The sequence below is a fragment of the Pteropus medius genome, unplaced genomic scaffold (assembly GCF_902729225.1).
Source record: "Pteropus medius unplaced genomic scaffold, Ma_sr-lr_union100, whole genome shotgun sequence".
Classification (NCBI taxonomy): domain Eukaryota; kingdom Metazoa; phylum Chordata; class Mammalia; order Chiroptera; family Pteropodidae; genus Pteropus; species Pteropus medius.
The window spans coordinates 3907994-3934997 of record NW_024350319.1 but is presented as its reverse complement, the minus strand read 5'-3'; the positions used below and the strand labels follow the sequence as shown (position 1 = coordinate 3934997).

General features: G+C 35.4%; 1 protein-coding gene and 2 pseudogenes across 1 annotated transcript in view; 2 read left to right on the top strand and 1 right to left on the bottom strand.

Annotated features, from left to right (window-relative positions):
• The window catches only part of LRRC7 (leucine rich repeat containing 7), a 1130220-nt gene that overhangs the window by 960259 nt on the left and 142957 nt on the right, over positions 1–27004 (bottom strand). The gene's annotated exons all lie outside the window — the stretch shown is intronic.
• On the top strand, positions 13499–13855 carry LOC120583214 (40S ribosomal protein S12-like; annotated as a pseudogene).
• On the top strand, positions 14112–15512 carry LOC120583131 (general transcription factor IIF subunit 2-like; annotated as a pseudogene).

The window sequence follows — 27004 nt, the reverse complement described above, 5'->3', positions numbered from 1 at the left end:
ATAGAAAACTAGGATCAAGGAAAAAAATATAAAAATGTCAAATATAAAGGACAACAAAATTGCCCTATTTAGGCTTCAAATATTTCTTTGAGCTTCTAGGAAAAAATATTTGAGAAACACTTTTAAAAAATTAAACAGACTCCTTTACTTTAAGAATTCTCAGATAATTAAATTTGCAAATATGCTTCATAAATCCTGAGGCAGAGGTTATAGTGTATAGCAGTTCCTAAATTTATCTGACACATAAATGACAGAAATTTACAACACAAAGAGAACCTTTTTTTTCCTAGATGGTATTAACACCTCTGTGAAACAGTCAAAGAACAACATACTGAACTAAACACACATTAAAGGAAGGGAGGCATCAAGTTTTCACATATCTGCCTGAGTAACTCATACTACACCTTATACTTCAAAAAATAAAATTCAAAGATGACAATTGAAAGTTAGGAAAAGAAACTATCCTTATGTGTTATAGCACGAGTGGGCACAGAAAGAGCAAGGCATGTTGGGACTATGATGCAGCCAACACAGATACAGTACTTACCACATTCCAGACAGTATTCTAAGTGCTTTACATAAAACAACGAATTTAATCTTGCCAAAAACCCTGACATAGGTACTACTATCTCTATTTTACGTATGAGAAAACTGAGACATAGAGAAGTTAAGTAACTTGCTCAAGGTCACAGGGCTGGGAAGCTGGAATTTGAACCTAGACTATCTAGTTTCAAAGTCTATGCTCTTAATTATCAACTAAAAAGGAAGAAAAGCCTGATCAAGTGATATGATAACTTGATTCTAAAGGCTAGAGCTATAAAAACAGACAATCCAATGGACACAGTCCAACAAGTGCAGAAAGTTCATATATATGGTTTAATTTGTCATGAACTAGAGGGATAGATTATAGACAATATTTAAAAACAAGTGTAGCACTAGCAGATTCTAAAACACCAATCCCTTTTGTGGCGGTAGATACTGGGGTTTGAATCCTGTTCAGACACTCAGTAGCTGGAGGAACTTCTAAGGACTTTGGTTTCCTCATACATAAGAATGGTGATAAAATAGCCTGTTTTAGAGAGCTGTTTCAAGTTTGGGAAATGCACATAAAGCACCTTGCACAGTATCTATTAAAAGCAGACACTCAGTTATCATCGGTCATCCTCATGATCATGAGGTAAACATGCTTGGCTCCATATTATAGATGAGCAAAGTGAGACTCACAGACCTCAAATAATTTGTCCAAGGTCCTACAATTGATGAGCAGAAGAGAACAGATCACACTCTGTTCACCTGACTTCAAATGCTCTTAGCTCTGAACAACAAAAAAAGAATGACACTGAAGAGTTTCTGGTCCACTTGCTTCAATACCTGAAAGAAGCATCAGTAAAGGACAAACTGAAGCTTAAAAAAAAAAAAAGGACATGAGCAATCTCTCAGAGACAAAGAGAGGTGAAGAGAAAGTGGTACGTGAGCAAGAAAGAAAAAGCTGATAGACTTCATGGCAATAATGAAACATTTACAGGAGCCCATCCAGAAGCCCATGTGAGACTCTGAAGCAAATTCTGTGATGAACTGTTTCTCAGTTATTGATGTCACCCTGGGTGTCTACGCATGTGTGTACATACTGGTGTTCAAGTTCAGAAGTCATTCTTTCCGTAAAATGACTGTAGCTTATTTCTAGAACTTTGCAGAACCTTAAAATATGCAGCAATATCCCAGAGGTAGGCGTGGACAAAAAAGGGGTTCTATAGAAAGTAACCTCACAGGTGACCTGATCATAAATTCCTAACTGGGCAGGTCCTAGTGCGTAGTCATGCCTTAGGCATATAACTTTTTACTAAAAGGTTTATCTTTGCCCCAAGCAAGCCTTGCCCATTGTTTCTGTGCATATAGGTTAACAAACATTTGAAAATACCCATTTTTAGACCACTCTTTCTAAGACTTAACTATATTCAAGGGGGCAAATAATCTTAACTATCCTGTAATCATCCCTGCGTTGCTTTCTCCAATTTTCCTTATGTCTCCTCTTTAATTTCAAACATATAAAATAAACTGCAAAACTGTTATTCTATGGAGCATTTAAGATCTTGCTCCCTAATATATGTGGTCAGTTTGGCTCAAATAAGTGCTTATTAAAATTCTCCACAGGTTTGAATGTTTTTTTTTTTATGTCGACATAGCTGAATTATTTTTCTTGCTGGAATTCATCATTTCATCATTCGGTTTAAATAACAACATTGCTATGGTTTGGAGAAAAATCAGGCTCTCTTCTACTTGACCCAGGATTTCAAAAGTAACTGAAAGATTTTTCCCTAACACCTATCCATGTAAGTACCAAAGAAGCCTTAACACTAATTTAGAAATACTTACACATTAGCATTCAGTTTGAAAGGCAGCCACTTCCCCCTTAGCCATACATTTTTAAACTGTCTTCCCGCTACCCTAGCTTCAGTCAGCTAACCACACACTAGAATGCAAAAATGTTACTGAAGCATTCACTTCTTTAGGCTTGAAATATTTAGGTGGAAATTGAATATGCTTCAAAAAATCTTTAGAGTGCTTGGAATGTTCCTAAAGAATTCAACTGTGGTGCTATGCTACACACGTCCAGAATCACATTCACAGAAAAAAAAAAAAGAGAAGAGACTGATAGTTATACAATTAATAAGCCTAAACTGGATAACCAATATTTAAAAGAAATCAAACAGCTGACATCAAACACATTAGAAGTTAATAAATGTCTATGATTCTCCTTTAAGGAGCAGCAAAAGAGAAATACCTAGTGTTACCAATGCATCAGTCACTTTTGTTAATAGAGATTTCATGACAATGATGGAATATTTATAGAGCCTGAGCGATTAAACCATATTCATTTTGTCAATAGCGTTACTCATAAAATAACCTAGGCTTCAGTTACTCGCCTATAAAATAATGATGGAGGATGAGAGCAGATTGGCCCTCCATTTCTGAAGTCCATCATTCGGTGTCACCTGAATACAAAGAAAGAATGCTGTAAAATTGACTGGTGTCTGGAGGAGCACACAAAATAAAACTAAGAAAGAAACATTATGTTTTACCTTTTTGTTACCCAAATATAATCACTCTTACTTTTCTTCAAGAAAACTCAGTTTAGAAAAAAGAATAATGCTGAAGGTATCACTCAGTCTGACTTCAAATAATAGTACAAAGTGACAATAATCAAAACAGCATGGTATTGGCAGAAAAACAGACACACGGACTAATGGAACAGAATTGAGAGTCCAGAAATAAACCCCGTACATATGGACAAATAATTTTCAACAAAGGAGACAAAAACATACAAGGGAGAAAGGAAAGTCTCTTCAATAAATGGTGATGGGAAAATTGGAAAGACCCATGCAAAAGAATGAAACTAGGCTGCTATCTGCCATCATATACCAAAATTAACTCAAAATGGGTCAAAGATCTATATATAAGACCTGAAACAATAAATTACATAGAAGAAAACATAAATACTAAACTCATAGACATTGGATTTGGAGAGAATTTTAGGAATTTGCCCTTAAAGGCAAAAGAAGCCTATGAAAAGATGCTCAAGTCCACTAGTCATTAGAGAAATGAAAATCAAAACCACAATGAGATACCACTTCATACCTGTTAGAATGGCTATTATCAACAGGACAAGTAATAACAAGTGTTGGGGAGGAATGCAAATTGGTACAGCCACTGGTGGAAATGTAAATTGGTACAGCCACTATTTGGAGGTTCCTAAAAATATTAAGAATAGAATTACCATATGACCCAGCATGAAAACATTTATCTGTAAAGATATATGCACCCCGATGTCCATCACAGCATTATTCATGATGGCCAAGACATGGAAACAACAGAAGTGCCCTTCAATAGATGATTAGACAAAGATGTGGTACATATATACAATGGAATATTACTTAGCCATAAGAAAAGATGAAATACTGCCATTTGCAACAGCATGGATGGATCATGAGATTATGCTAAGAGAAATAAGTCAGAAAGAAAAGGTTAAGAACCATATGATTTCACTTATATGTGGGATACAAAACTGAAACCAAAACAAACAAGACAAACAGAGACTCATGGACACAGATAACAGTTTAGTGGTTACCAGAGGGAAGTGGGGTAGAAGAGGAGTTAGATAAAAGTAAAGGAGGTCAAATGGTGACAGAAGGAAATTTAACTTTGGATAGTGAACACACAATGCAATATATATGACGTATTATTGAACTGTACACTTGAAACATATATTTGTATTAACCAATGTCACCTCAATAAATTTAATTTTAAAAACTTAAAATTCAAAAAAGGAAAACTCAGTTTATACATGTAAAAGTATTTATAAATATTCAGCTCACCAAAAAATAAACATGTTAGTGAAAATTAAATTCACTGAGTTTTGTTAAATAAACTCATATATATATTTTTTTCAGAAATACATGTTAACAGTTGGGATAATATTTTCCTCAGCATTTTTATATGATTCCATCTATGAATACAAAAAGAAATGATAAAGACAGCCATATTTATCAAAGTACATAAAAACAGATTGTTAATATTAGAATAACCCAATCAATGCCTTCTGTATAAAAAAAAAAGCCAAAGATATTGTCAATGCTATAAAATAGCGAGTAAAATGATGTACTCTTTATGAGTTCCTCATGTTGGAGGGTAGAAAGTCTCTAACTCTCAGGAAACTCTTGGATAACAAGGAAAAGTAGAAATATTCATTCCAAATTTGTCATCTATGGCATGCCTCAGGCAAAATATGCCAGCCTCCTTCCTTTTCTGCTTGGAGACTATCATCTAAAATGGGAAGAGAAGATGGCAGGCCAGCACTAAGCTGTAGACACCACAATGTAAAGATCTTCTTCTTAGGCATGATTTGATACACCTAAAGTGGCATTTACAAAGGTCAGCTTTCTCCACTCACTTCTTCAGCAAAGATCCCCTCCCGCCTCACAAACGCCCCAACTATACCACCAGAATGGGCAGTTATCTCAAATGCCTAAGGAATTATCTGTAGTTCAAGAGACAGTGAACAACCCCCAAAGTCCTTCCATATATATCCCTGCTATGGTATGGAAAGTAGGATTAAGAACACAGACTTTGATTCAGGCTTCTGACCTTTAAATTCCAGCTTTGCCACTCTGTGACACTGGGTGGTAAGTCACCTCTTTAAGTTTAATTTTGTCATCAGCAATATGACAATAATAATAGTGAGAACTGCATACAGTTGACGTGAAAGTTAAATGAGGCAACCCATGGACAGTGTTTAACAATGATTGGTACATACTAAGAATTCAATAAAATGTCACTATTACTGATAGCAAAATTTGTATAAAAAAACACTTCCTATACCTGACATTATAGAAAGCTACATCCATAAATGATGATTAAAACATCCTTGTGAGGTAAATATTGTACTAAAATGCCATTTTATAGTTGAGGAACCAGTGGCTCAGAGAGAGGTTACATGAATTAACAAATTTAGTTTTAAAAAATTAAAAACCTGACAGGTGACAGAGCCAGAACCCAAACCCAGGTCTTTGACTCTACAGCCCGGGTCCCAGCTACTACTTCACAATTCTTACTCTCAAAGCAGGTATAAATAACTTTGAAATGAACAAAAATTATTACCGGGTGTCTTCAATGAAAAAACTTTTCTCACTACCTGATTTTATATGATCTTTGTGTATCATTATGTTTGAGCAATTTTACATCTCTGCAAACTGTAGATAACTGATAATGCATGCAAATAATTCTTGTCCATGTATATGCAAATAGATTTTGACTGTTATATGTGCACTGATTTTTTTTTCAACCCACTGCAAAAGTCAGTTATTCATCTATTAAGCAGATTCATTTAAGCACCCTAATTGCCTATAAATATTTCTACTCTTTGGATGCTCCTTTGAACCAGCTATATAATATCTTACTAGTTTCTTCATTAATTAACGAGGTAATTATTAGAATCATTCACATGCATTTATTTTATATTTGCAGTAGAGTCATAATTTTACTGTTTTTTTTTAAATAAATGATCTTTTAACACAGGGGAGATTTCAGCAAGCTCTAATACCCTCCCAGAAACACAAGGGAAGGCTCCCCGGGGAGTCTCCAGCCTGTGAATTCTGGTGGCAGAAAGATGATGCGCTATATCAAATATTGAGTCTGAAACTCAAAATGTGTCAACGACTCTCTGTTAGTCACTTTAGGAAACCATGTTAACTCTTATAAGTCCTACCATGTTATGAAACAAATTAAGGCTTTTGTTCCACGGACCCAGATTGAGAGCAGCAAGAGGATTAGAACAACTTGATGATGTTCTATTAGTGTTCTCTCTTAACCTCTCTCCTCTCCTCAATTCCAAAATTACAGAAAACAGAATAGTCACTGCATCAGCATTACCTGCCTTGGTTCTTAACTGAGTACAGAGCCTACTCACAGCCAATACCTTGGAGTAACTATGCCTTTCTGAAGTCTAGCAGCCTGGATGCAAACAGGACAGAGCAACCACTGTGGACTCGCTGTATACCCTTGCAAACCCAGGATAGAAAATGCTGGGCTCTCAGAACCCAGCACTTCTCTGTAGTAGGAAGAGAAACCCTCCTTCTCTCCCACCCATGTCTTTCGATGCTTCATGTTGTCCATATTCCAGGATGGGTGTGAAGCCCTTGTACTCATTTATAAGGTAGGAAAACAGATGGAGCTGGCTTTATTTGTAAAGACAACTAGTTATCAAATAAGTACAGATGGAGTAAGTAGCACAATTATTACCAGAGAACTGAGGCTGCCAGATGGTTTCATTAAAAAAAAAAACCATCAAGGCTGGGTGCCAGAATCATAGCAGGGACCGGCCTGCTCTCAGGGGTATAGAAAACCATGCAGATTTAAATCACTCTGCTACTTGTCTAAAAGTCTGCTCCTCCACAGACATAGTCCTCTGTGGCTGCAGAGGAAATAGGAGGAAGTTTGGGGTCACCAGGTGGCTAGAATGCATATTAGGAGGCTTTCCAAAGGTGAAAGTAAAGAATGGGAAAGGATTGCTTGTCCATAGTATAGATGGTATAAGAAATTACCTGTTTAAAGAATAAGAGCCAAACTTTAAAAGGACAAACTTTAAATAGTATAGATGGTATAAGAAATCAGCTTTTTAAAGAATAAGAGTGAAACTTTAAAAGGACACTGGGGCAAGATAAAGAAACTGTGTTCTTTGTTTTGTTTTGTTTGTTTCTTGAGTCCAATGTTTGCATTCAGAACTCTTCCCTTCTTGGCAGTTCCCCTAAGAAGAAGGGTTCTTACTGACTGGCTGACTCTTTTCTCAGGCTCAGCACTGGTAGCTGAATCACTAGTATCTCTGGGTTAAGTTCAAAGTACCAAGTTAGTTTAGTAAAGTAAAAAAAAAAAAAAGAAATTAAAAAAGGGAAAGTCAGTCTACGCAAACTCCAGATGGTTGATTAAACAATCTAAACCTTGTGGCTAATTTTATCTTGTCTAGGGAGAGCAGGCTTCTTCATCCTGCACCAGCGTTTCTGTAGATCACGTCCATTAATGGTGAGGTTGGAGAGAGCTGTCCGACACCAACAGAACTCTGCGAGTTAATCATTCACTGTAGTTTTTGCTCCATATTGTAAGTGCTGTTGCTTTCTTCAGTCTCTTCTCTCAAAGGGTTAGCTATATTCATTTTAGGGTCTGAAAGAACATTGCTGCCCTGTGGGCAGAAGCCACGAAAACCAGATCTTGTTACTGTGAGACTGCAATCTAGAGAATCTCCCAGTATGCCAGGGCTGGGACTTGATAGAGATATTATAGGATGATTGCCAAAGATGTTTTATATGTCTCAGAGCCTTTCATTCTTGTTTTCGTTTTTAATCTTATTCTCAGAGTAAGCATTTTAAAAATTACTGATTGATTAACTATGTTCTTCCTCCAAACCTCTACATACTGATTTATTCATTCAACGGTTGTTTATGAAATCATCTCCTTCTGACCCCTGCCATGATGGAAATATACAGTGAAGCCACTGTAATGTTGACTTGAAAGGCAGACAGAATTGGGTTTGAATCCCTTCTCTACCATTTACTTGACAATAAGTGAGTTATTTTACATCTCTCATCTTAAGTTTCCTCAGTTATGAAATGAAGATAATATAATACCTACTTGCTAGAGCTGTTATTACAAAATTCAAGGTCAAGATACAGCATATATATGGTTAACAAAGTGCCTAGCAATAGAATTCACTCAGTTGGCAAATAAAGGATTTATTTCTCATGCTTGTATAAATATTCCATTCTTATTCTGAGCTTCATCCTGCCTCATTCCATCTTTCTCCTTTCAAAGGCTCTATGCAAGCCAGTAATTTAAAAAGTTGTCTGTAGATCATTATTAGGCAAGGAAATACAGTAGATTGGTATTTGCGAGGGATGAGATATGATTTGAAAATCTGAGGGAACAATTTTAGGCTTCTAATGTGGTCTTTCCAGAAAGTATATATATTGAAATATATATTATCTTCATAAATTACTTTTTCTGTATTTCTCCTTTAGAGTTATTATACCAGATAGAGTAACATCGATTTTTATTAGAATACACATAATTGTTATATTATCTAAATTTCATTTAAAAATACTAAAGAGAGCATTAAATATATCTGTTATAAAGAGCATGCATTGAACCTGGTAGAAATGAAAACAACTGAACCATATGTTTCATAGCCAAGTCCTTTTTATTATTCCTGCTTTAATAACTGTGCCCACATTTTTTCTAATGTCCTCAGTACATTTCAATATTGTTATCCAGAAATTAATATGCTTAGAAAAATTGCCTTAACACTTGCCAACACTCAAACATTCCCAGCATTCCTTGTGGGACCTTAAGGCCACCTCACCCTGCCTCATACCTGTGCAAATTGTGATCACAGCACAAAATATTAGGATCCATTCTCCCCAGGGCTCTATACCAGGATATTATGCTCTTCTCCCTTGGTCTATCTCCCTTGGTCTATCACATGCCCCGATTTTTCTACATTATGCTCTCTGACATAGTAACAAATCTCTTCTGTTTTCCATGATTCTTAATAGGACACCCCTCTCACCTACTTTCTTGCCTCCTCTCTTCCATGAGGAGTGGCTCCCTTTACTTGCGTCGTATAGCCCATCAGTACCCTGGGCATTCTCCAGCTCCTCAGTGCTAAGCTCATCCCATCATGATTCCATTTTTCTTTAAAGTAGTTGCTATCACCATAGATAAGGCTCACTCCTTGTTATTGTTGTCACTTGGCATACTCTCCCACATTCTTAGTGTAGCTGGATAATTATTTTCCTTATTCCCATTATTTTCCTACCATTCATGGCTTTCTAAAGAGTGTCCATAAGGGAAAAACAGATACAGGTCAAATGAAAAAGTCAATTGAAATGTCTGAAAAGATTTTTGTAAATTTATAGAAGTAAAGAAAGCCTTAAAAGTTACAGTTTTTGCTAGCCAAGTCTCTTGAGAAAGAAAAATATTATTGAATTCTAAAAGCTTCCTTTAAATATGAAAGGCCACAGCCTGGTCAACAGCCTGGTATTTGAGTATAGAGTTTATACCACAAACAAGACCCTAAGCTTAAATAAAATAAAGAAACGGTGATGTCTTATGACTAACATGCCTAAATTCTATGAAGGAAAATAATAGTCATTATAGAATAACATCTTTTTTCTAATCTAGATTAGGAAACAGGAAAAGCCTCTTAGAAAAAGTGACCTGAGATGAGAAAGTCACCAGGGAGATTTGGAGAAATTGTTCAAAGTAAAAAAAAAAAAAATTTACAAAGGCCCTAAGATATAAAGCTAGATGGACACTAGAGAGTGATCATGAGAGGGGTATGAAATTTAAGAGGTGAATGGGACAATATTTATTGAGCAATGCCTATATACCATGCATTGTTCCATGGACTGAAAATCCAGTACTGAACAAAACAGACAAAAAAAAATCCCTACACTAATAGAGCTTATACTTTAGTGATAAGAGACAGCTAATATATAACATAAATTAATAAATCGTGTAGGATATAATACTAAAAATAATATATAAGGAGAAAGAGAAGGAGATAAGTTAGATCATACCAAGCTTTGTAGGCCATTTTAAGGATTTTCTTTTTCTTTTTCTCTTAGTAAAGTGGAAAGCCATTGGAGTAGAGCAGAGAAGTGACATAATCTAACTTGTGTTTAAAAAAAAATCAATGCATTCCCTGAGTTGAGAATGGATGACAGGTAGAATCAAGGAGACCAGTTAAAAGGCTAGTGTAATAGTACAAGTTAAGAAATTGATAGTAGCTTGTAACTGGGTGGTAGTAAAAGGGATGGCAAAAACTAAACAATGTTGACATGTGAATTCCTGATGGGTTAGATGTGGGTTGTGAGGGAAAGGGAGAAGTTAGTAATGACTTCAGGGTTGGTTTGCTACTTCTCCCTAAGCATCTGGAAGAGCAGGGTTGCCATTTGAAGAACAGAACTGTAATTTACTGAGTTGGAAAAGACTTATTTGAAAAATTTTTAACAAAGAAGATCATATCAGGTTTGATATGATCAGTAAATATCCTCTGGAGGTGTTGTGGTGGCAGTTAGGCAAAGGGTCTGGAGTTGAGGTGAGAGAACCAGGGAGTTCTCAGCAGAGAGATGACATTAAAAGAAATGATATTCAGTGAGATCCTCAAGTGAATGTACAAAGAGAAGAGGGACTGACCCTTCGGACACTCCAAGGAGAGACCAGCAGAGGAAATTAAGCAAAAGTAGTTATTAAAGCAGAAGAAATGCAAAATGTGTTGCACTAGAAACAAAGTAGAGAAAATATTTCAAGATACAAAGAATGAATGACTGTTCAATTGTTTCAGACTCTTCAAGTAAGATAAAGACTGAGAATCAATCATTGTATTCAACAACATGGAAGATGACTCACCTTGAGAGAGTAATTTTGTTAATGGTTAGTACCAAAAAAGTGAATCAAGTGAATCTTGGAGAACATGAGAGAAGAAATGTAGACAGAGTTTAGAGAACTCTTTAAGAAGTATTCAGACACTAAAAAATCAAATTATAGTTAAAGAGGAAAACACAGACAAAAATAATAATATTACCAAAGAGAATGAACCAGTTAAAGGAGAGAAACTGACGGAGTGGGAGAGAGACGGGAGAGAATTGATAAGGCGGTGTCCTTAAAAGGATGGTATGGATTGGCAATAGGGAGAGGTGTCAACATCTAGTTGAAGCACAGACAATTCATCCAGAGGAAAATGAGAAGTCAAGCACATGGGTGAAGATATTACAAATGTGAAGGTAGGAGCTTAAGAAAGAACACATAGACTATATTCACTAGAAAACGTATGTTTCCCCAAAACAGAACAACTATGAATTCAACCCTCATATTGACAAACCCTACACATAGTACGGTCTCAACTAAATACTCTTTAAGAAGAATAAAGCAGTACATTCTTTACATATACTACACAAACGTACACACTATATATCTCTGTGTATGTATTCATCTCATCCTTATAGCTTCAGCAAAGAATGTGTTAAACTGCCCTATGAGTGTTAAATATCAAGCTCAAGCCTAACAAAAACGCTAAAGAAATTAGTGACATAACCTTCTCTGTATGTACTCATATTTAATGACCCACTTGACACTTAAGCTCATCTCTCACACCGTCACTTTTACTTTATAAAATGAGCTTTACTAAGCAAACTCAGTACCCTGTCACATATAATGATACTTCCACATTCTCTTAAAATGATAAAACTGAATCTAAAATTTTATTTGTTTATTTAGCATGGTCTCTTGTCATTTGAAAACTGATTGGATAGCTCTTTAAATTTCTTGACTAACCAAGCAAGCAAATTAAATTAAAAACACTGACTCACTCTATTTGGGGTAAAAATCTAATTTTCCAAAAGAATAGGTTGACTTCTGTTTCCAGCACTTTGGCAACTATATACTGTGATTGACCCTCCCACTGTAAGAAACTAAAAATGATGGATAAAAGATATTTTGAAACATTTGATGTATCAATTAGCAAGTGAACAAGAAATACTCAGAAATAACAAATATAAAAATAAAAATAAAAATAGCTAAGCTAAGCTAGTGAATTTGAGCTTTGTTTTTCATGAACATAGAGAATGGAAGACAAAGCTTAGAGCCAACCCATAATGTTGAGTGTAAGAAAAGACCACCCCATGTAAATCAAGGATCTCCAAGTAAACTGGGGATTCCAGGGAAAGAAAAACTAGAAATTACCTTTACCAGCACTGCTCCCAGGGTCTTGCAAGGAAAACTGCTCTTTATGAACTTTGGCACTGAGTTAATGGAAGATAAAAAGCTCCCTTGATAATCTGAAACTTCAACCTAGTCTATATTTAACTTAATATGCTGAAAGCACCCTATGGATGGTCTGAAAACCTCAATCTTAGAATTTAATTATAAATGGCCCAATATTTTTAATATCTCCAGGTGCCCAAAATAAGCAAAAACTGATCTTCTTTAGAGGAAAATGTACTTCCATCACAGATCTCAAAGAATTACCAAGGATAAAGTTCTAAAAAGTACGAGTATAATCTAAAATAATCTAACTTGACAAAAAATAAGACACCAGGAGGAAGAGCCAGTAGAAAAGAAAAACAACACAATTAGATTTATAATGTTCTAAATATAGAGTATGTATCCATTAATATCATAAAAATGATATGGAAAGTTCCAAATATGAAAAAAGTAAGAGAGTAAGTTGGTATTGTGAAGTAAACACTCTGAAGGGCCCGCCCATTACAAAACAAGATCCTGTATAAAATATAAGTTTTATTCATTCTAGGTTTAAAGAAAGTAAGACATTCCCAAGCAAAAACACTATGAAAAAATATGAGGTAAAACAATAGGCATGAGTGCTAACTATACACAAAATGCAGAGTGGTCATGAGGGCAATTCCCATTTATTGGAAGACTAAGTTTTGAGATAGTAGCAAGTTGATGAAACAACCTGAGTCATGAGGGCTATGGATCATGTAAAGCAGCAAAGCTGTTCAAGGACAAAAGGCTCCTTTTGTTGAAGAAAGCAAACATTAAACCTCTGAATGAAATAATAATCAATTTTAGCACCCATATTTGTCATGGATTAAGATCAGCGAAGAATAGACTCAAAATCAGCGAACACCAAATACATATGAAAACAACATTAAGGGATTGCTAATAAAATAACAATCATTAACTTTAGATCTTAAAGAGATGCATAATATTTAATAACTGTATGAACTATTTAGTAATAAATAGTGGAATAAAAATAGTGAATAAGCAATAAGAAACCATTCCAAATAATTAGGTAGATTTCATAAAAAACAATAACTAGCCCTTTCTCTGCCACAGAGGAGTCACTCAGAGGCGAAGGCTTGAGTGCATTCAAGATTCAGCTCCACTTGTAACCCACAGCCAAGAACGAGAAAGGCAGTGCTATGGAGGTGTAATGGATGTTAATGCTGCTTTACAAGAGGTGCTGAAGACAGCCCTCCTCCACAATGGCCCTAGCATGTGGGATTTGCCAACGCCTTAGACAAGTGTCAGTCCCATCTTTGTGTGCTTGCATCCAACTGCAATGAGCCCATGTATGTCCTGTGGGTGGACGCCCTTTGTGTTGAACACCAAATCCACCTAAGTAAGGTTGATGACGATAGAAAACTAGAAGAACAGGTAGGTCTCTGTAAAACAGAGAGGGAAAATCCCGTAAAGTGGATAGTTGCAGCATGTGGTGGTTAAGGAATATAGCAAAGAGGCTCAGGTCAAGGATGGCATTGAAGAGTACTTCACATGCAAGAAATGAACAAATAAACTTGGCTTTTGTGTCTCTAAATAAATACATACATACATACATACATACATACATACCTAATAACTAAAACTTTCAGGAAAATAATATATATAGTTGTTAAAAAAATTTCCCATCTATTTTTTTATTAAGATTTTCTTTTATAGCAGTTTTAGATTCAGAGCAGTACTGAGGGGATATATGGTGGTTTCCCACCTACCCCTACATATGCAGAGCCTCCAAAATTATTAAAATTTTTTACATGTAACAGATGGGGTTGAAGAGCATATTATCTACAGATGAAGAGAAAATTAAAAAGCAAAAGAACTGAAAGAGCTGCTCAGGATATAACATAGAGAGCCAGGAGATAGAAAATGTTCAAGAGAAATTAAGAGATATGGAAGACTGAATAAAAAAGTCTAACATAAAGTTAATTGAAGTCTCAGAAGGAAATAATGGAGAAAATAGAGAATAGATAATATATGGAGAGATAACGGCTTCAAATTTTCTAAAACTAAAAGAAAGGCATGAATTCATTATACAGGAAGTTCAATGTATGCCATACATAATAAATAAAGAGAAGTCCACGCATAGAAACACCATTACTGAAACTGCATAAAATCAAAAGCAAAGAGAAAATATTAAGAAGAATGAAAAAGACAGTTTATCTAGAAAAGAAAGACAATTAGTCTGATATCATGCTTCTTAGCAGCAAAAATGGAAATTAAAGATAGCAAAATAATATATTCCAATTGCTGAGAGAAAATAGCTATCAAGTTCTACCTTTGTACTTGAAAAATCATTATTATTTTTCAAGAACAAGAGCCAAACAAATCCAGCAGTCAATTTTTAAAAAGTGTTTTTAACTGTCACGCGCTAAAATAATTCTAAAGGAATCTGTTTCATTTAAAAATTATCCCAGAAAGAATGTCTAAGCTCTTTCCCTGTTTTCTCAACTTCCTGGGAGGTGGACGCCAGCGCTGCACAGTAGGTTTCCTGCCGAGGCTTGCCACGTGCTCCAGACACTGCAACTGTCCAGCTCCCAAAGCTGCTGCTCTGGGTCACAGGCATCCACTGGAGACAGACCCATAGCCAAGTGTGGAGAACTTGCCCTGACCAGCACCAGAGTATGGCTGCTCAGGGTTCCTAAATCTTTGTCTCAGCAATGGGCTAAAGCCCCTGGAACAGGTGAAGTTGGGAAACTGCAGATTGTCAAGAATCAAAGAAGGAGGGAGGTGTCATTTACTTTGAATGAGGATCTTGCAAATGTTCATGATGCTAATGAAAACCCAGCTTCAGTCGGTGCTCCTAGAGAACATCCATTTGTCTTGCAAAGTGTTGGAGGACAAACATTAACAGTATTTACTCAGAGCTCATCAGATAAGCTTTCACTGGAAGGCATAGTGGAACAAAGAGCTGAATGCTGATCTGTTGCCAGTAAAAACTACATTTTATTAAAGAGACTGCTAATAGAAGAATATTCCAAACCTGTGAGGCTATCACAAGAACTAAACAAAGTTGTGACAACCAATTACAAACCCGTTGCCAATCATCAATATAATATAGACTATGAAAGAAAAAAGAAAGAAGATGGAAAATGAGCTTGAGCTGACAAACGATATGTTTTAGACATGCTGGTTTTGCTTTTGAGAAACATCAGTATTATAATTAAAGGACTTGGTGGACATCACAACATAATCTGAAGGAAATCTTAAAAGAAATTGGTATTCAAATGTAAAAGGGATCCACAAAAACACATGGGAGCTGAAGCCAGCGTACAGACATTACCAAGGAGAAGAAAAGAGCGATTAAAAAGACTCTAAGCCAGCATGCTAACAGAACAACACTGATACTTGACCTTGAGCACCATCTGTCATAAGGGTAAAACGACTGATATTTTAATTTTCCTAGGTGATCATGTTGCATATTTACACACATCAATAAAAGGAGAGCATTTATCTTTCTACAAAAAAAAAAAAGTCTGAGAAGAATAGTAAGCAAAGAAGTTTATAAACTTGGAATGATAAACAAAAAGGAACTGTATGCAAAAAAATGTATTAGGTTGTATGTAAATCTCAAACACAAAATAATATATACTTGAGATGGGGTCATTAAAGTGTTTCAAGGCCCTTGGATTATTTGGAGAAGGAGCAAAAATACTAATCTTTGAATTTGTTAGGTAAATATGCTCCATAAAGTTTTGATGTTAACCACTAAAAAATTGTAATAGGGTATATAATTTCCATACTTTTGGAGTAAGCAGAAATGGAATAAGAAAACAAATAAACAAATGACTACAAAACTTAATCAATGACAAAAACAAAAGGCCAGAAAGAAAACAAACAAACAAAAAGTACGCATAGGAGAAGGTGGGCATATGAAAAGAAAAAGATGCTAGAAACAAGTTCAAATAAATGAATACTCACAATAAATACAAACAGGCTTAACTTATTTTTTTTTATTAAACAACTTATGCTGTTTAAGAGAACTACCAAGAATATAAGGATAATATAGTTAGAAGTTCAAAGTTGGATAAAGATACGAAGTAACTCTAAACAAAAGGCACATTAATATAACATTGTCTGAAAAAACAGATTTTAAGAAAATTATTTTTATGAGATGAACTAATCACTACATAAAAGTTAATTATTAAATTTACCAGGAAGATAATATATTAAATATAATAAAAATGCCTCAGACTTTGTAGATAAATTTTGAAGAACTACGGGAAAAAAATGGGCAAATCCATTATCACAGTGGATGCTCCAACATAACTCTCTCAATTGAAAAGACATCCAAAAAACAAATGATGATCTAGAGTATTTGAGCAACACAATTAGCAAGTTTGATTTATTGGACACAGTTCTTGTTTCTATCCCCATCAACTGGAAAATACATATATTTCTAAATGCACCTGAATATCTACAAAATTTGACCACTTACCAAGTGGCATAAAGCTGGTGTCAAAGAATCAATGTCATACAAACTGTTTTCTCATACAGCAAAAATACATTAAAAGTTTTTTTAATTAAATTTTTTTCAATGTTAGAATTCAAAATTTTAAATGAAATGAATTAAAGAAGAAATCATAAACTTTAAATTTAAATGTATAAGAATTCAACAAAAATAAAAAAAAACAACATTGAAACCTACAAAATACAAATAGCACAATTACTTAGAAATTTATAGCCTTAAATACATTTAAAACATGGAAAATATGTTATGAGAAGATGAAATAAATCAGGTGATCATGCTTCTGGGAAAGGACAGTTTAGGCCAAAACTTAAATGAGAAATAATGAAGGATGATACTACAGAGTCCATTCATTTTATCTGGTGTGCATTACAGAAGAATTAAGCAAACAGCATTTAGGATATTTGCTATAGACACATTTAAAAAAAAAAAGAAGCCAAGAATCAAGCAAATCTCAACTGAAGCTAACAAGCAATGAATGCATAATGGTAAAGCCATGTGGCCACAAAAGAACAAAATTGATTTTATAAAATATCAGAACTTACTTATTTGAGTAAATATTATTTGCTACAAAAGAATTACTACTGGTCATGACTAATATAAAAAATAATAAAATAAAGTAATTGCTTTAAAAATAATGCTGGAAATAGGTGAATAGATCCTAGCAAACCAAACTTTCTGCCAATAACAACTATAAATTCTGGGCAAAAATAGACCAGGAAAAAAAAAAAAACTACCTGGAGGTACCAGAGTGTGAACAGAACCACAGATAAAGGAAAGGGGAGGTAGCCAATAGTTAGAAGAAGGAAATAGAATTGGTAAGTTTTCCATTTGTCTTAGGGCAAAGTCCAGTCAGTTCCAACAGCTTAAATGGGGATATTAATAATATATATGCGTGTGTATCATAATGTCTTACTGACATTATGAACCAGGAATATGATGCCTACAGCATAATATACAGAGTGCTCAAAGATTGAATAGTTCATTAAATATTTTTAAAGGGAATATGTAGATAAAATAATCATACAAAAATAGTATTTATTCAAGAATTAATATTCAGGATTTATCTCATATTAAGCATTGTGAAGATATGAAGTTAACTTTGGCACTGGTTCTGCTGTCAAGGCATTTATGGCTAGATAATTAACAGATAACTAATTAGTTATATCAATAAGATACAGATAAAATTCTATGAACTTTCAGAGGAAGGGATGGAGTAAAACTTTGGACAGAGGGACATTTGCGATGAGTAGGATGAGAAGCTTTGGATTTCAGAGAAGAAAGGAAGGGTATTGCAAGAGGAAGGCCAGTATGGGCAAAGGTAAAGAAATGAACAGCAATTAGAAGATAGGGAATAGTGTGTAGTGAAATAGCTAGAGTTGAGGGTAAGTGGACATCACTAGCAGGAAATTGTTTTGAGGCCTGTCACTAAAAACTCTTAATGCCAACAACAAAGTAAACAAGATGGCTTCATCTCTTGAAAACTTAGCAAGCTAAAAAAATAACAGCTAGAAGAGAATTTTTGATTAATATTATTTTCAGGGAATTCTAAATCTCTAAGAGGAGAAAAGGGCAATAAAACAGCTATGATTTAAGTAAGGATGTAAAAGATAAAAATCTTCATGTAAGACTGAGACTATATGAAATACATAGTCTATTGATGAGTGAGGTCAGGGGGAATAAGCTATTTACATAAAGAGGAAAATGAAAGAAAGATGATAAATAGGATGTATGAACTAGAGAGCACACGGCTCTTCCAGCATACTTACCAGAAATATCAGATAAAAAAAATATCATCCGCTCAAGTCTGAGTGCAAAAGAGCTGGGGAGCATATGATAGGATTTTTTAACATATGCCTTATGTCTATCTATTAGAAGCGAATATGGGAGAGAGGGAATAAAAGCAAAAGAAAAATATTCCAGTATCAGGAAATAAATTATTCCTCAGGAAAAAAAAAATCAAATAATCGTGGACAAAGTTCTCTGTCAGGAGGCTCACAAGAGCATGTGTAGCTTAGGTAAACCAAATGGTATAAATAATTAACACTTGAAATTTTCAGGTGCTTTCTGGTTATTGCCACAGATCTGATTCCTGAACTGGAAGCACTATTGCATTGTTGTGCATGAGTGTGTGTGTGTGTGTGTGTGTGTGTGTGTGTGTGTGTGTGTGTGTGTGTATTTTAGGTACTGACTGCTCAGTCTCTTTATTTTCTATTTTTACCACACTGGGAAAGTATCCCTTCTAAAAGTCAACTCAGGCAGCTTTGTTTTTATACACACACTACTCACACGTGCACAAGCCATATTTTTCTGGGGGTGCCGGTGCTACTGAACAGGGAAATGATGACACACAAAGCACACAATGACTGATAAACACTGTCTAATGGGATTACCTCCCAGGAAATTGAGGAGAATCTAATGACGCTGCTTATTAAACAAAGCCCAGGCACCTCCATGGTGGCACAATGCCCAGTTTCTCCACTCCACTGCCAGAAAACATCAATTCTCAGGGCACAGGGGAAAGGGAGTATCTGGTTAGCAAGGTCAGCTGATTTTCTCTTCTCATGTCAAATGTCTTCTCTTCAACATGGGTATTTCTGAACCTTCAGGGAAGCCATTAGAGGATAATAAATATAAATCAGCAAGAGAAACTGTTATGTCCTTTCTGAAGACTGTACCAAACAGAAATAAACACATTCAAAGAATCCCAGACACACAGACATGTGGTCTGTGCATCTATAAGTTATCCAAAGATCTCCATCTAGAGAGAACCAAGTGACGGGTCTTGATTTTCCCCTGCCACCTATTTCTAACATAAAATATTGTCTTTTTTTTTTTAACTTAATTTTAGAAATATCTTCTTAGCTTGCAAGACTTAACTCAAGTGTTACCTCTTCTATTAAGTCATTTCAGATCACTGTGCTGGAGGCTAAATGGATTGTGCTTCACTTTTTGAGTCCCCTATATATTGCACTCCTATTGACAGACTTTCTTAATGTCAATTACCTACCTGCATCTTCGATCTCTGAATGTTATTTACTTTGACAACATAAAACAAACACTCCTATAGGAAGCCATTAATATTATGGTATAATACAGAATGCTACATGAATCCCTTTTACTTAATTCCTCCATCTATCAGGACACATCATTAGCAAATGTTGGCAAATTCAACATTATTTCAACATTTATTGAGTACACAAAGGCCAGACAGAGTCCCAGGCACAGTGCTAGTGATAGGGATTTGCTAATGAATAAAACAGAATTTCTACCCTAAATGAGCTTAATAGCTAATGGAGGATAATAAGACGGAGTGAAGCAGTGCCATAAGGTCAGGGATTTTTGATAGTTTAGTTAGTTTACTGATATATTCCCAGCACCTAGAATAAGATCTGGCATATACTAGGTCTTGAATAAATGACTGAAAGACAGAAGAAAAGAAGAAAGGAGAAGAAGGAAAGAAGGGAGAGAGGGATGTGGTGGGGAGGGAGAAAGGGGGCTATAGCAGTGCATTAGAGAGGCAGAACTGAACCGTTCATTACTGCTATGCCTTCAGAATGGCACTCTGCCTACTGGACTGTCTTGCTATGTCCACCTAAAATCATGCTTTCTCCACCTGTGCTACATCTTAGCAGTCAGTTTTTAGACATCTGCCCTGTCTGCCTTTGCCCCTCAATGCTATATTCAACTATGCCTATAATGTCCCTAAAGGTAATCACCATGAAGAGAAAGATTATCAGAAAAAAAAAATCTGATAATTAAATGTCAGCTTGAAAGCAAAGGGTAAATATCACAATGGTTTCAACCATCTCTTTCTTATGCGCCAGGCTTGAATCACAGCCCAAAGCTTCCACAGCAGAGAAGTAGCACATTTCATTACCTCTGCCCAAATGCCTACTGGCCCCATCTATAGATTTAGTACATTTGTTAATGTTGGAAATACTAAGAAAGCATGTGCTATTCTCCACACCCATCTCACTTACTTTTTCCATAAGAAGACGCCATGATTTCTCTAACTAAAGAGACTGAGAAGAGTCCAAGTGTACATAGCTCAGCCCCTTTGTTGGCTCTCTTTAGATTCAGCCTGATGTCAGGATGACGTTTTTATCTACTCCAGGTGAAAAGATACTGAGGTTAGGAAGTCTCTGCTTCTGAAGGAAAAGACTGAAGTTGTCTCTACCTTATAACTATGTAGGTTACTAACCTACCACAAATGATATAAAAATTACTGAGAGTCCATTTGAACCTCAGATGTAAGATGAGCTCTCTATTGCATTTTTACCGGCAATAAGTAGATATTTTGATCCCTAAATGACTCTACCATTCATTTCTTTTTCTCTATTTCTCTCTCTCCCTCTCTCTCTTCTCACTACCTCCCACCCCTGCTTAGGAACTTCGAGAGAAGAGTATGGTTGGCTTCCTTAGGATCTCAATGTTGATTGAAAGGGAACTAATATAAACTGAGCACTTACTATTCACAAGCAGTGTTTATGATAGGTACTGTTAATATAATTTAATATTCACACCAACTTTGAGAGGTATTATTCGCATTTTTCAGATGTGGAGATTGAAATTCAGAGTGATTACATGTGTACAAAATCACATAACGGATCGAGAACTTGAATTTCGGTCTATATGAATAAAAAACTTATGCTCATCCCACCATACCATCATGCCTCTTATTTACCCATGTGCTTTAAAGACACCACTTGGGACATTACACAGCTTAAAAAGCTCGGGTCAGAAAGGAAAGGATGAGAATACTATGTAAGAATTGTACTGAATTTGAATTTGTGGGCAGAACGTTTTGTGTCAAATAGTCATCTCCTCAAGCACAATTAATCATTGTGTTGACTAAAATTGACAATATAAAAAGTCTAGTCAATTTTAATATAATAGTTATATTTGGTGAAATGTATGTATAGATATAACAATTATATTTATTTTAAAAGCCTTGTAAAAGAGCTCATATCTTTGGGGACATGTTTTTATTCTGTTGGGTCCTCAGCTACTAAGTTAAATCAGAAGAACACATTAATAGGATGATAAAAGTGAGATAATATGGAAAAGTTCAAGCACATTGCACATATGCATCTACAAAACTATAGTATGTCTTGAACACAGCTGGCAGACATCTTCACAAGCATTATCAATATAAACACATATAAATAAATAGTAATCAGACGAGGAGCAATAGACTAGCTAACTTTACTTTAGCTAAGAAAAGTTAGTGAGGAGCATAAAAGAGAATAAGATCACAAGATCAATGTAGCTTGAAATAAAAACAATTCTAGTGGCCTACACATTTGAGAACCTCCTAGGTGCTGCACATGCTGGTCATCTTACTTGTTTGATTGAAGCCACTATAAGTAAAGTTTATTGTATTGCAGAATCATGTTTCTTTACTTCTCCAACTGGTTTACATAACTATGTGGAAGGTATTTTCCACTGCAGAATTGCAGAGCTCATTCTGCACAAGACCCAAGGAAGTTATTTGAAATTTGTGGCCATTTTTTAACAGCTTTATGCTCATACTTTGTTCCCTGTCCCTCTCTGTCTCCAAGAATGGTAAACCTCATTCCAAGTGGTTAAAAGGTGAAACAGGAAATCTTTGAGATTCATATATACATACTTTTCTTATCAAAAAATATTTTATAAAATCTTAAAATATATTTTTCTTAATAATTACTAGAAAATTCCATCACAAGCTTATGAATACAAAATGTCTACCATCTCATTTTCTAAAATAAAAAATATTACATACTGTCATGTAATATTACATACTGTCATGTAACATAAAGAGGTATGTTACCTCTTTATCCCCACTCATCTTCTGCAAGAATATTTAATAAATACTATATTATAATAATCATAATACATTAAATCAATTCAAAGGTAGCAGTCCCTAAAACTCTACCATTCAGCAGCATTTAATTTAGTAGTCCCAAATGTATTAGCATATAATCAAATAACATTTATAACGTATATAATCAAATAACATTTAATTATATCAATGTTTCATTTTTATGTCTTAACCTATGTCAGAATTAGTGGAATCAAATGACATCAAAATATGCAGGCAGTGATTTAATCACACAATATCACAGAATATCATATTTTATATACATTTATAAATGAATTAACAGTAAATAGGATGTATTAGTTAATAATTTCTGTAAAAATACTACATAACGAAACGTCAAAAGCCAAGAGTCAGCGGCTTGAAACAAGTGTTTATTATGACTCAAATGTCTGTGGATTGACCAGAGATCAGCTGATGAAGCTGGGTTTTGTGGGGTGGCTTCGCTGATCTTAGCTGGCTCACTCACATGTCTGTAGTTTTCTGGCTGACTAATAGATGCTAGGCTAATGCAGGAGTTCTGTACTACTTTGCAAGCATTCAGTTCTCATCTGCCCCACATGTCTATCATCTTCTTTGGAGCACCCAGCTGACCAGTACATCCACTGCTCATAGCAAAGGCACAAATGGGGAAGAACAAGTCATATGGTAGAACTGAAAGTGAAAAGGTGATGAAATAATCGCTTCTCCTTTTGTGGGAAGAATTATAAGGCCACGTGACAAAAGATGTAGACACAGGAAGGCGTGAGACCAATGAAGCACTCATCCATCCACACTAGGTATTTATTAAAATTCAAAACTTTTCACCATTTGACACTACAGCTCCAGACAAACAACAAACTTATTTATATGTTTAGCACCTACTATGTATCATACACAGCTCTAGGTCTTGGAGATGCAATACCAAACGAAACAGACAAAACTCCCCACTCTCAGGTGACTTACATTCTAACTGAGAAAAGAGAAGAAGAGAATCATATTAACAGAAAAAAAGATAATCAGCTTAGAGTATGAGTAGTTGAACAAAAGAACAAAAGAAACTCTTTCCATCAAATAACTCAGGACACAAAGCTTAAAATGTCTTGTCTATGTAAGATTATTATCACACTGCTCCCTTTAGACCAATGGTTCTTAGACAACTTTTCAGTTCTATCACTTAACAGAGGTATGGCCTTGGTCAAGTTATTACCCATTCTAAGACTAAGTTTTTATAAACAATAAACATATATGACTACCTCATTTGCAACTAGCTGGTCACAATTAGACTATCTTGGGTGTGAGAGATAGTTGTAAAGTAATTCACTACCACTGGGGGTTTTAGAGTTGCAATCTTGCTTTTGCAAACCACTCAGCGGATAATATGGACAAATTGACCCTGCTGTGATACAGCTTACCACACTATAAAATGGGACTAAGAATGGTTCCAAAGTGAAACATAAATATTAAAAATGGATAATAGAAACCAATAGTTACACAGAATCTCAGCAACCCAGATTTACTACTAATACTTTTATAGTTGTGGTTAAATTTTAATTATCTAGTGAGTGACAATAAAGCTGGCTATTTTCTGTCACTTACAAGTAGGCTTGCAAGGTGAATATAAAAACCAGTGAGCTCAAATAAAAGAAACACTTGTCATAGTGGCTCAGTTTAATAACTGGCTTAATTATTTCTGTTAGCAAAGCAAACAGAATGGACTTTAATAAAGATGAAGCATCTTCTCAGAATGGTAACCAAAAGATAACCCTTGGAATTTAAATCAGTGGTTGGGACAAAGCGGTTGAGTGGTTCTGAGTCCAATTCTCAGCTCTATCATTTATCAGCTCCAAGACCTTGGCTAAGTTTTTACATACTTTAGAACTCAGTTTCTCTAAATAGAAATAATAAGAGCAGTATAAGGTTATTGTAAGAATTAAATGTGGGTATAATATGTAACATTTAGCACAGTGCTTGGCATGCGAGTGTTCAATAAATATTCATGTTTATTTACTATGCTGCTTAAATCCTGGGGAAAAAACTGGCAAAAGTCCAGTTAGAGAATGAGAAGAGCTAACATCTCATTAAGATGCCAGATGCTATACTCAGCACTTTATAAGGATTATCTTCAGTAAATCTTCAAAATAACCTCATGGAAACACTATGGGTTGAAGATTACAGATGTGTCTTAGAGAGCTTTGCTAACTTGCCCACAGGCTTTCAGCAGTAGAGCCAGGATTCAAATCCACATCTCCTTGCCTCTTCAGTGTTGTTCCTAGCTACCATGACACACTGTCCCATTTTCTGTAAGCAGAAAACCTGTACCATAGTTGTTGGTCCTGGGTTAACATATGTTTCATATCCAGTTCTTTGCCTCTCTGGGCACAAAGACTGCACTTCTGAACCTCACAGGGAGTAGAACCATGTAGCCCGTTACAGCCAATGAAAAGGAGTGGAGGAGATGCATCTCTCTCACTTGCAGAATGAGCAGTGAGTGAAAAGCCTACGAGAATTCCCCAGACTTTCTCCTCCTATATTATGATGGCTTAGGATGCCACTTGTTCCTAATATTGCAGTCACAAGTTGGTGGAGCTTCTGTTACCTCAGATCATTGAAGGAAAAAGCAATGAAACTTTATTATATTAAGCTTCTAGAACTGAGAGATTATTTGTTCCTTCAGCATAACCTGACCAACTCTGACTAGCGCAATATAAATCCCTCAAGACACTCATTATTGACAATAAGAGATATTCAGGACAGAAATTGGTTTGGAAAAGTACATTGTCTGTGGGAGAACAGAAGGGGAAAAAGCCATATTAAGGAATTTCCAGATCTCAGTGAAGCCCTGAGAAATCAAATCCTTTCAGACAAGCTTTCCTTATTGTATGTTTTTCAAAAATCTTTTCAATAGAATATAATTTACCTAGATAACTTTTATTCATTAAATATTTATTATTTATGTATTAATATAATATAATTAATATTTACTATTTATAATGATAACTAATTATTTTGAGTTCTCACCACGTGCCAGTCAGAGGCATAGTACTAGAGATACTACAGTTAACCAGATACAGTCTCCATTCTCCAGTCACTTAAAATCTAGATTGGAATGCAGTCAAATAAACAAGAAACTGTAATTCTTTACAACAAATGCAGTTTTAGAGGAAGCACAAGAGTTACCTAAGAAAAGCACCATTCCATACTGTGGGGCTGAGGGAAACCAGGAACTAAAGAATGGACAGGAGCTAGCCAAGCAGGCACATCAATGAAAATGACATGAGAATGGCATATTTGCATTTTAGAAATAATAACTGACACTTCTGTTACTCATACTATGGCTCAGTCACTCAAGTATGCACTTTATACATAAAAATAATTAAATCCTCACAACCACCTTTGAGGTTGGTACAGCTGTCATTATCCCTATTTTACACATGCACAGATATTTTCCAGAAAAAATAAAGGGAGGTGGAGATAACCAACTGAAGGAGATAAAAGCTAGGATACAGAAGTGTAAAACATTGGTAGTTCAGAATGAGCAAAGTATAATTTAATGTTGGTGGGACTGTATGAGAACAGGAAGGGAAGTAATAGATGAACCTGGAGAAAGGGGCCCTGCTCTTTCTGTCCCCTTGCCTGGAGAGCTCTTCTCCCAGGTATGCACATGGCCAGGGCCCTTACACACTTCGGGTCTTTGCTCAAGGGTCTCCATTATAGGGAGGCCTCCTCCGACCACCCTGGATTATACGGCACACTACTTTCACTCTCCACCCCAGTTCTTGCTTTATTTTTCTCCACAGCCTTACTACTGGCTGACAAACTACATAGTTTGCTCCTTCATCTTGCTTATTGTCCATCTCTCCTCTTTAAATTATAAGCTATATGAGGGCAGGAATTTTTGTCTCCAGGTTTCCATCTGCTGTTGTATCCCCAGTGCCTAGAACAGAGCCTGGAACGTAGGAGGCATTCATTAACTAATGTCAAAAAAGCACTATTAATTTCATCTTCATTTTATAAATGTGGAAACTGAGGCACAGAGTTTAATAACTTGCCATATTTATAGTTAGTAAGTGGCAAAGTTGGAATTCAAACTCAATCAATCTGCTCTGGAAACTATGTTTTTATCACTATATTGTACCCCTACTCCTAAAGCATTCATTTAATGGGGTAGATAGAAACCAAGAAATAAATGAATATAGAATATAAAGGCAGGTCATGATAGATCATTAAAAAAGAGAAGGAGATTGCAGGATTAGGCAGTGGATAGAGGTATCATTTTAAATTAGGTAGGTAAAGCAGTCCTCTCTGAGGAGTTAACTGAACAACAACAAAAACCAAACTTGAATGGAGAG